Source organism: Grammomys surdaster, unplaced genomic scaffold (assembly GCF_004785775.1).
Source record: "Grammomys surdaster isolate TR1022 unplaced genomic scaffold, NIH_TR_1.0 218, whole genome shotgun sequence".
Taxonomy (NCBI): Eukaryota; Metazoa; Chordata; class Mammalia; order Rodentia; family Muridae; genus Grammomys; species Grammomys surdaster.
In genome coordinates, this window is record NW_021604663.1 from 1,059,403 (window position 1) to 1,070,133 (window position 10,731).

Here is a 10,731-nt window from a genome sequence, read left to right on the forward strand (position 1 = left end):
GATACAATGTAGGCACACTTACCATCATAAGGACAATTAACTACAACTCATCCTATTCCTGAGCAACCCCTTCCCTTACAATACAAATAATAAAATGTTCTCTCCTGACAAGTTACTTCCAACACATTTTAGTCACTAAATGTTCTTGTGTGTACTGACATCCCCATCTACTGGAACATACGTTACTTACTGTTAAAGATTCTTAACGACAAAAAGGTTGCAGTAAAGAGTTTCCAAGTACAGAGAAATACAGCTTCAAAGCTTCATTTCTACCAAGGAGGTTTGTCTACCTCTTGTGACTTTAAAAGTGTACTTAAGTTTCACTGACACTACAAACTCTTCTACAGGTATTTTCTATTCTATTCCTTTCCTTCAGGATCAGATCTAAAGCAAGAGTCTAAAGAGAAAACTTTCTCCTTTTAAAATACAATGTGGATCATATCTCCATCATAGACACAAGGTGTGTGTGCGCGCGCACACACACACACACACACACACACACTTCTCATTTTAAAATATATTTGTTCTCCTAATCTCTGCTGGGTTTAAGGTAAAAGCTACTTTAAAAGGTACAATAAAAGAGCTTACACAGTAAATGCTAACATCAAAAAGTAGATAGTAGGATTTAGTACTAAAAAAGGAAAATACTACACATAAAAGCAAAACAAACTAGAAATGAGAATCACTACATACAAATTTGTAATGTATGAAATGTATGAGAATCACTACATATAAATTTGTAATGAGTAAGACAATTTAAATATATTTAGTAGTTTGCAGATTATTTTGATTTTGATTTCCTTTATACTATAGAAAGAATCAAGTAATTATATCACCATCAAGAAAGTTATTTGGGGGCTGTAGTAATGACTCTGTGGTTAAGAGTACTGGCTGCTCTTCCAGGGGACACAGATGTGATTCCTGTCACTCATATGGTGACTCAAAACTATAACTATTCTAACACCCTCTTCTTGCCTCCATGGGCATCAGGCACATGTGTAGAAAACAGACATACATGCAGACAACATAAACAAACATAAAATATAATTTTAAAAATATTACTTTGGTGCAGAAAGAATGGTAAAACTGCCAGGCGGTGGTGGCGCACGCCTTTAATCCCAGCACTTGGGAGGCAGAGGCAGGCGGATTTCTGAGTTCGAGGCCAGCCTGGTCTACAGAGTGAGTTCTAGGACAGCCAGGGCTATACAGAGAAACCCTGTCTCGAAAAACCAAAAAAAAAAAAAAAAGGTAAAACTGTGATAAAACTAAACCAGACACAAACTAACTTTAAAATGAATAGTACCTACTTGTACCCACAGGAAATAGATTGAAAATTGATCTCACACCAACAATAATGAATACTGTTTCCACCTAAATATAGCCTGTAACACCATTCAGAATGGAAAAGAACTTTAGTGAAAAGGCTAGTTTTGCATATGGAGCAGAAAAAACAGAGCAGCTGAGGAATATACTGTCCTAAAAAGCAAGAAACATTTCAATAGATAAAAGGAGCCAATCTGATTATCCCTATCCACAACTTATCTATGAAATCCATGTACTTAATAATGATGAGTATAAAAAGTTACCATCTGAACAGCTAACAAGTCTATGGCTAAGTAATGAGAAATCTACATAGCTTTCCCAATAGGCTTATTTCAAATAATAATACCTACCCTGTTGTTCAAAGTTCAACTTTTCAGACTACCAAGATATTGGTTGAAAGAATATTAGAATGAGAAAAGCATCATGGTGGATGTTCTCATGAAATGAATTCAGGCAGATCAGCAGCTGTTAACCATAGCATAAAGGGTTCATAAGCAAAAACCTAAGGCTGAATTAGGTTCTGAGCAAAACAGAAATAAAACCTTGGTTTTACAGAAGGGACCACCCAGACTCTTGCCTCTGCACTCTAATCCAGATAACAATCTGAGTCTCACTAACACTGAAACTGTCTACTGTCTCTACTGACGTGCTACAACTTAACACAACACCACCTCTGATATATTCTGAAGATGCTATACTTCAACCTGCCTTACCTTTAAAACCTAACTTCCTTCACCTAGTGAGTTGGGAGCACTCATATAATTCCTACATTTGAGAGCAGGAGGATCATCACAAATTTGAGGCCACTCAACACTACACACACAGTAAGTTCAAAGGTAGTCTGATATACAAAGCCAAGACCTGGTCTTAAACACACAAAACAAATACAAAATTATAAATAAATATATAAATTTAATTTCCAACACACTAAGGATACAAAGAATAAGGAACAATTTCCCAACAAAGAAGTACAAGTTGAGGTATCTTTTAAAGATGTTTCCAAATTTTAAAAGATTTAAAAGTATAACAAGATTCAACTATTTGATTTGGACATTGCAGGAATAAAGAACACTCCAATGCAACTACAGAAATCTGAGTAGTGACTCTTTTGTTAATGTGGTGTCACTAACAGAAAATATTAATTTTGAAATATACAAACTTTAAGAATGAAATATCAATGTATCTTTACTGTATTTTAACCAATACTGAAAATACAGTTAAGCAGAAGTAACACATACCAGCTATAGTAATGCTCAGAAAATCTTCACTATGTTTACTAACACAGATTTGATTTAACACATGACATCATTTTGAAAAACATCTCACCAAGCCAAGCTAATTAAATTCTAAGAGTCAACAAAAGCAAAAGTTTCTTCATTCTTTTCAACTTTCATTTAAAAAACTAAAAAGTGCAATTTTGTCAGGCAGTGGTGGCGCAATGCATGCCTTTAATCCCAGCACTCTGGAGACAAAACACAGATGGATCTCTTGAGTTTTAGGACAGCCAGGGCTACACAGAGAAACCGTCTCCTCCCCACCAACAAAATAAAAAAAAAGCCAACCCACAACCCAAAACAACAATAAAGTTCAATTCTCAAGTAACCAAAATTGGGCTGAAAGCTACACACACACACACACACACACACACACACACACAAATGTACGCCTGCATATGCACGGACACACACTTTTCTGACACAATAAAATACAAAGAACGCATTGGTCTAAACAGAAAACTATCTCTGAAGTTTGCAGAAGAGGGCTTGTTTACTATGAAGCTCTGGATTCCTCAGCCTTGTGGAGAAAGGAATCATAATAAGAACCATACAAAAATACTTAACTTTTCACCCTCTTTCTATATATGCCTATATGCCATGTGTTTTTATTAACTTATGCACAAGAAGTTCACTATGACACACCCAGAAAGTCCAAAACTTCAGCAAAGCCCTAAGCATCTCTGGAATAAAATTCACCTATCAAGTCAGCATTTAGATGCGCCACACTCCAGTTCTGTCTCTGCCCACTCTCTCATCTTCACTTACTGTTCACCCTAACTACTGCTCTCCAAGCATCTGCCATTCCAACTAACCAATAGTCAATATATATGTTCTAAAATGCTATCACCAGTCCTCATCCTTTTGTTTTCCTCAGGGTCTTGTTAGACAGCACTAACTGGCCTAGAACTTGCTATGTATATCAGGCTGACCTAAACTCAAGCATGTGCTACTATGTACGATACGGTGGCACCTTTTGACTACCTGACACTGCTGCCCTTTCTTTCTCCTAGAATATACCTTCCCACTCATTTCATTCCAGACTACCAAGACCAGGTTACACTACTCAAGAAGGTCTACTTGATACTTTAGCTCTGTGACCTGTAAACTACCAGTTAAGGATCCTCAAGAACATAAAGCTAACAGATAAAAGCAAGCACGTTTCAGGTTTCTCTACCGGATTATTCCTACTAGAAGAAACTCAAAAATACTGATAGAAAAAAGACTTCTCATATGAGCAGTACTTTGTATCTTATATCCTCAGAATATATGGATTTTGCTTGGAAAGAAAGTTAATTCCATTTATACAAATAAAACAAATGATATTTGCCTAGCATGTATGAGGCTGTAGGTTCAACTCTTAGCATACAATAAAATTACTTTGCACAGCTAACAAAGAACTGAGACTTCTACTTCAAGGTTTCTTTTAATAACATTACAAATGAACAGTCACTCATCCTCCATAAACTGGAATAGGGAATAGGATGTAGTAATCGAATACAGCACACCTACTCCTCAGCTCACAATCAGCTTTCTTTAGAGCAGAGATTCTCAACCTGTGGATCATGACCCCACTGGAGATGGGAAGGCCCTTTCACAAGGGTCACATATCTGATATCCCACACATCAGATATTTACATTAAAATTCATAACAGTACAAAATTACAGTTATGGAGTAGCAACGAAATAATTTTATGGTTGGCGGTCATGAGAGACTGTATTAAAGGGTCACAGTAGCTGCTTTATATAGAGTGTCATTCTCCAGTTACCTCCCTGACTTAAAAACAACAATAACAACAAAAACAGAGCTATTGCCCCATGCAGATCTAAAAGTGAAGCAAACTTATATTCTTGGCTTGAATCACTTAACAGTATTAAGCCTCTATATTAAGTCTTCTAATGAGAAATACTGCTTCCTCTGAGTGGTTACTAAAAATAACAGTAACAAAAATAGCAACAGTGGTAAATGAACACCGAATTCATTTGTATAACAATATTTTAAGAACTGGGGCTCTATCCTTTGGTTACAGAAAAGTTCAAGTAAATTTAAATCCTCCAAACATACCTTTGGTTTCTCACTTTTAGAATCATAACTGTCAAAAAAAAAGTCTTATTTTTAGTTATTTTAGGAAGAATATATATTATAGCTTCAAGAAACTGACCAGCATTTGTTAAAATCCAACAAAGCACAGAACTGGCAAAATTACTTCCATTTTTGTTCTGTTCACAACTGGAAGCTCTAAGAGTTTTTTCAGTGTGTGGAAATATGTTGTAATTCTCTTCTTCTCAGTCCACTTACATGAGTGGCACATCATAAAACAAGTCAGCATACAGAATGAAGAGCCCTGCACCATCTCTGCAACAACCAGACTTGGAAAAAGGGCAAGTCCCCACCCTCTCCAGACTGTCTACATTTTTCTGATCTCAGGTCCTAGCAGTTCTGAATATAATCACTTGATTTGCACTAATTTTCCCTCTACTAAGACTCATCATCCAAGAGATGTCTTTCTTGGAGTTATTTCTATATTCTCTTCCACACTATCTATGATGAGGCAATTTTGAATCTGGGTAAAGAGTATGACACTGCTGAGCCATCTCTCCAGTCCCCAAAATTCTATATTATTTTTCCTAAGTATGCTCTTAAGACTGTAACAGATGTTTGCTTGATTTTGTCCTATATATTTCAAATCATAAAACTAGCTCCCAATAACTTGCTACTGACCAAGTTGATTGTGCCCCTGGTTCTATAATCATTTGGTTTTGTACTAAATCCAGAACAAGGCTAAAAAACCTAAACCATTTCAATCCTGGGACCAGCAGATTAGTCAGTACCTCCACAACCTGCTTCCTGTCTTCTCTCTAAGTTCACCAGCTCCATTAGGCCGGCCAGCACTCACTTGGTGTCTTCCTTTACAGATCCACAAACAAGCACACTCAAGCATGCCTTCTTCTCCTTGTATCGTGCCCACAACAAAGGACCACTTTGTGGAATTATCTGCCTTTTCATGTTTTTTTCTGGCACTCTACTCCCTTTGAACAGGATCGAAAACAACCTGAACTTGACAAACTCTGCTCATAAAGAATGACAGTAATGACAGAAGGCCTATATATTGATTTTAAGAGCAACTGGCTAAAAAAATTACATAATTCCAAAAATGCCAAAACTTGCAAAAACTAATATAAGCACTGACATATGTCTGTGTATGGATAGACATTTGGGCATAAAGAATGCCAGAAACAACCCTACATAAGCAAAGAAATTTTATACTTCTAATGCCTACCCGTATCGATGATAATAAAGTAAAATCAGTATTAAACACCTACAGAACAAGTACTACAAATAGTATTACAAGGGGAGGAGGAAATTTTTAAAGGAAAGAAAACACATTTACCTTTGTTCTCTGAGTGTCCAAAACTTTTACTGATTATTACAAAACTGCTGTATGTATTTAAAGTATTAGTGTTTAATTCCTCCTCTATATTGTGATTAAAAGCATTCTTTAAAAACTAGAAATCAAAAGGAATGTAAGTTGTTGATGTGATTTTAAATTTAAACATGAAAGTATCTGTTACAAGTTCTGAATTGTACACACGGAGTGAATCACTTCTAACAAGGCATACAGAAACAAATCAGATCTAAGTTCCAATTGTGAGAACTACATAAGTAGCAGCACCAGACAGAAAATGGTTTGTATTTATAAACTTTTTCCTAAAAGTATTTATAAAGCCACACTTAAGATGACAAACTATACTAATTTTAGAGCTTATGCTTATTTTCTTTTTATTTTAAATGAAAATGATGCTGAAAGAAATCATTCCTTGGACATCAAATAAGCGATCTGAGTCCTCCAAAATTAAAAAATGTCAATTTTTAAAAAGGTATATATATCTCCTAAAAGAGATCAGTGCAAAGGGGGGAAAATCTTGCATTTAAAATCCCTACTGTACAATCTTATTAATGTCAACTAAAGAACTGAGGAAAAAGGAAATCGTCAAGTCAGCCATATAAAGAAACCAGCACATGGTTCTAATCATGACCTCCTAACACGGATCCATGTCATCCACCCCTCACCCTTAAAATAGACTCTTCACTATCCCCACAACAGTTGACATACTAGGAGCACAAAGCTGCTCAGTGTGCTATCTTCTGAGTTATCAACAAACAAAGCCCAATAATGTCACAGCACATTCCATTTCAGACAGAAAGGGATAATTTTTGCTTACAACAGCATCATCAAACAAACTGAATTTCTCAAATAAATCAAAGTGCAGGTCCTATGTTTATAAAAAGCTGCCCATATAATCAAATGTTTTAATTAATTTTCTTAGTATCAAAAACAAAAACTACACATCTAAATACAGCAGCTGAAAAAGGTGCTTCTTAACCCTGCTTTATCAAGGGTCTTGGCAACAAGGAGTTATACTTGTCAGATTTTGTCACAGGACTGTTTCCCTTTTGGATACTAAAAATCACTTGATCTGATGGGAAACTAGTAAGACTCCAGCTCCAGGACAGAGATGGGGCCATGCTTAACAGAAATATATAATATTGAAATCACCTAAAAGGCCAATCAACCTGGGACAGCTCTGAAGGTCCCTATCATCGAACACACCCACTCTCACACAAATCAGAATTTTTATTTTAACATTCTCATACCCATTTCAGAAAAGCAATGATAGCAAATATACTAGGAAGTGTGACTCTCAAAGACCTATTTCTACTATAAACTTAACTGTGCTGTTGTTTAACAGTACAACCTTAACTATGAAACACAATGAGGCCTACCACCTCTACTTCCAGAGCAGTACGGTGTCAATGCAGAGACAACATGCAAATGATTGCTTCCATTAGACCCATACAGAGCTCGGCTATCTCCTGAGGAGCATACTGGAGAGAACTGGTGAAAAACAACAACTCTGAGTGGATTACAAAAGCAATTGTCTTAGCTCCTAAACAAATAACTACCCCACCTTAAGTCAAATATTCTTGTCACAAATAATAACTACTGTAAACAATGATTTGCTTTTTTAGCAAAAGACAATCTAAAAATTTAACAAACTATATAAACCTTATATAAGCCTAAGTCCTCTCAATATTTACAGTCATGCAAAGTTTTAAGTCATAGTGTTTATGAACAAACAAGTTTTCTCAAAAAGAAAAAAAATTCAATAAAAGCAGAGGTATGATACATGCAACACTGAACACATTCTAAAAGATAAACAAATAGCGAAGCCAATTTTAACTAAAAATCGAAGCCAATTTTAATTAAAAATTGTCTCAGTTTTAAGGAAGCAGGAAATTTTATGAAAAAGGGTTATCTAAAACTAAAAATATTTTTAAACTATTCATGCAGAATCTAACATATTTGTTTACTTTTCCTGAATTATACTCTAGTTTTTCTGACCGCTTCCATAAAAGGACTCAGACTGCCCTTTTTCACCAAACCACACACTTCTCACTTTCATAGAAGCAGCCTCTGTCTTATAATCCTGCCTAAAGAATTAAAACTGGAAATTCATGTTCGGGTATCACATTCTTGCTTTTCTCTACTTGTTACTTGTCTGTGTTACACATCTTTGATATTAAATTGCATGTTTATTTTTTAAAAATGCTTTGCATTCAACTACTTTAACAGTTTCCTTTCATTACAAAGAAAAGTCTTTAAGATAATTTGTATAACTTTATCCCAGAGATGGCAAGGAGGTTCAGTTAAAGTCTTAAGAGAAAGCAGTTTAAGACCCAAATTTTATTTGTAATCTTCTGCTCACCTCTAATTAAACGATCCTTTAAGTCTTAGAAGTATTAACTCAAGTTTTAGCTTTTATTTAGGAACTGCCCTGGCCTAAAATATATTAACTTTAAAAAAAAAACTATCCTGCTAAGGATTTTGGAAAGAAAGACTGACACAACTCACCAAGCAGAATTAAGAGTCAACACAAGGGCTGAGTTAAGGACTATAGGCTACTTTCTTTAAGTTAGCAAAAAAATCCATATATGACTTCTGTGTCATTCAAGTTTTAACAAGTAGAAAACCAACCTACTGCATTCCCAAATTTGTTAACAAACCAAATGAAGATCCTCAAAGAGGAACTATATTAAAAGTTCACTGCTGGAAAAAAATTTAAAATAAAATTGCTAAATAGTGTCATTCAAAGTTTCTAATTATCAGAGAGTAGAGTATCTTACTATCACTGAACAAAGTGAAACTTAGTTTTATCTGAATTTAAAAGTAATTTTTCTGCCAAGCATTACAGAAAAAGGAAAATGTAATCCCTAACCACAAACAGAAGTCATGTTTAATTTGTTTTGGACAATGAGAGGCCACAAGGGGTAAAGGACAAGTTGCCAATTTTCGCAATTAAGTCATCTACCAAGAAAATTAAAATGATGCACTTAAGAAACCAGCATTTTCAAGTCATATTAAATTTACAGTAAGACTAACAAATACAGTCAAAAGCTTATAACGCACTAAGGACTAGCCCCTTTTCTCCAAGTTTCTCTGGTCTGATGAAAATAATCACAATCCCTAGTCAATCTGCTGTCTCCTGCAACCTCAAGTTATCGCTACAATGGCCTGATGTTCAGACTCCCAAGTACAAATGGACTACGGTGAAGATGGAGAAAATGTGACAAGGAGACACCAAACATTACTTTGAATATTATAATCCTAAACTAGCTGTCGTCTACAACATTTGAAACCCAAAAGGTTACTATTTCTAACCAAGAGAAATAAACCTGTGTATTGAAATTCCTCTAGTTGAAAGATTTATGCCAACCTCAAACTAAGACAGTTATTTCTGATCAAGCTGAAAGAGAACATTTGAGCAGCCTTTACAAAAAAACTAATAGTTTTCTTTAGAGCATATCCAAACTTGTTATAAGCTCCACTAAGTCACTTGAGTATTTTAAGAATTTGTTTTGGTATATTTTATATGCTGTCTAGTTTGTCGCGTAAGAAATTTCCCCTTGACTGAACTTTTAAAAAATAAATTTCCCTTCATAAACTTGATGCTAATAGCATTTAAACCAATGCCAAGGAAGAAATATCAATGTATTAGGTGCTTCTGCTCTAATCACATTTGTAAATTATGACAAATGAAGTCATCTAAAAATTTAAGTTTCAACTGCACCTAATATAGGTCAGATTATTAAGCATACTATCCATTTTGTTCCAAACATTTCCAAGGTTAAAAAAAAATAACTGGCGCCCCTTAGCGCTCACTTTTGGAAATACTCAATTTAAGAGCTCCAGCTTTTTTTTTTTTTTTTTTTTTTTTGGACATTCCAGAAAGTTTTCTGCCTCCACAATTTTTCAAATGCCAACACAAATAGGAAAGGCAAAAACCCTTAAAGGGACAGCTCATGTTTTCTCCAGGTCAATTTAATACTAACAAATATGCTAACTCAACAGTAAGAAATGTCTCTTTCGATGTGTTACTGTTATATGTTCATGCGTAATAGTTGAATGTTTTCTGTTTTAAATAGTGCCCAAGGCTCTCCACTCAACAGAAGCTCTTGGGACGGTTCTTTTAGCTCGGAGTCTTTTGTTCTTCCCTGACACGCCAGCTCCCTAAGCACGAGCTATCCCCGGCATTCTCTGAATATTTTTTTCCAAATTCAGATCCTAAAATCCTGTTCATCTGTACAACATAGTTTTCCGCTTCCTTTAAACAGTCCACTCAGAGACTTTAAAAGAGAAGGCAGAAACTACTCGCTACTCGATTTTCAAAACAGACTTGTTGGTCCTATCCCCACCCTTCCACCCCACCCCGGGCGTCCACAGGAACCCACAGCTACGGGAAACTAACACGCCAGGTCGCTGTTGTGAGAAGTTCCTCAAGGGATTCCAGAGCTGACCAGCATTCATCTTCCAGTCAGTCTTCGCTCCCCACAGCGCTCCCAACTCGGCTTCTGCAAACTTCTGCTCTATTTTATCCCCGTCCTTTCAAACTTCCAGCTCCCCGCCCTGCAAACGCAGGCGGCTATGCCGGGAGCGAACCCTCCGCCCCAGTTCTTCCGAACTCGGATTCCGTTCAGGTCTGTCATCGCGGTATTTCGTACTCCTCCCCCCACCACCACCACTGACTTAAAAAAAAAAAAAGTGAACTTAAACTCCCAAACAGTTCTCGCTTC

The 10,731-nt window shown here is 36.0% G+C and overlaps 1 protein-coding gene across 4 annotated transcripts in view; it reads right to left on the bottom strand.

Annotated features, from left to right (window-relative positions):
- The window catches only part of Qki (QKI, KH domain containing RNA binding), a 111,828-nt gene extending 101,365 nt beyond the window's left edge, over positions 1-10,463 (bottom strand). Inside the window, exon 1 of one of the 4 annotated variants that reach the window (XM_028772724.1) lies at positions 10,407-10,463. The gene's annotated coding sequence lies outside the window, so the exon portion shown is untranslated. The remainder of the gene's footprint in view (positions 1-10,406) is intronic. The other 3 variants (XM_028772723.1, XM_028772726.1, XM_028772725.1) reach the window with 3 other exon arrangements.
- Positions 10,464-10,731: the final 268 nt, after the last annotated feature.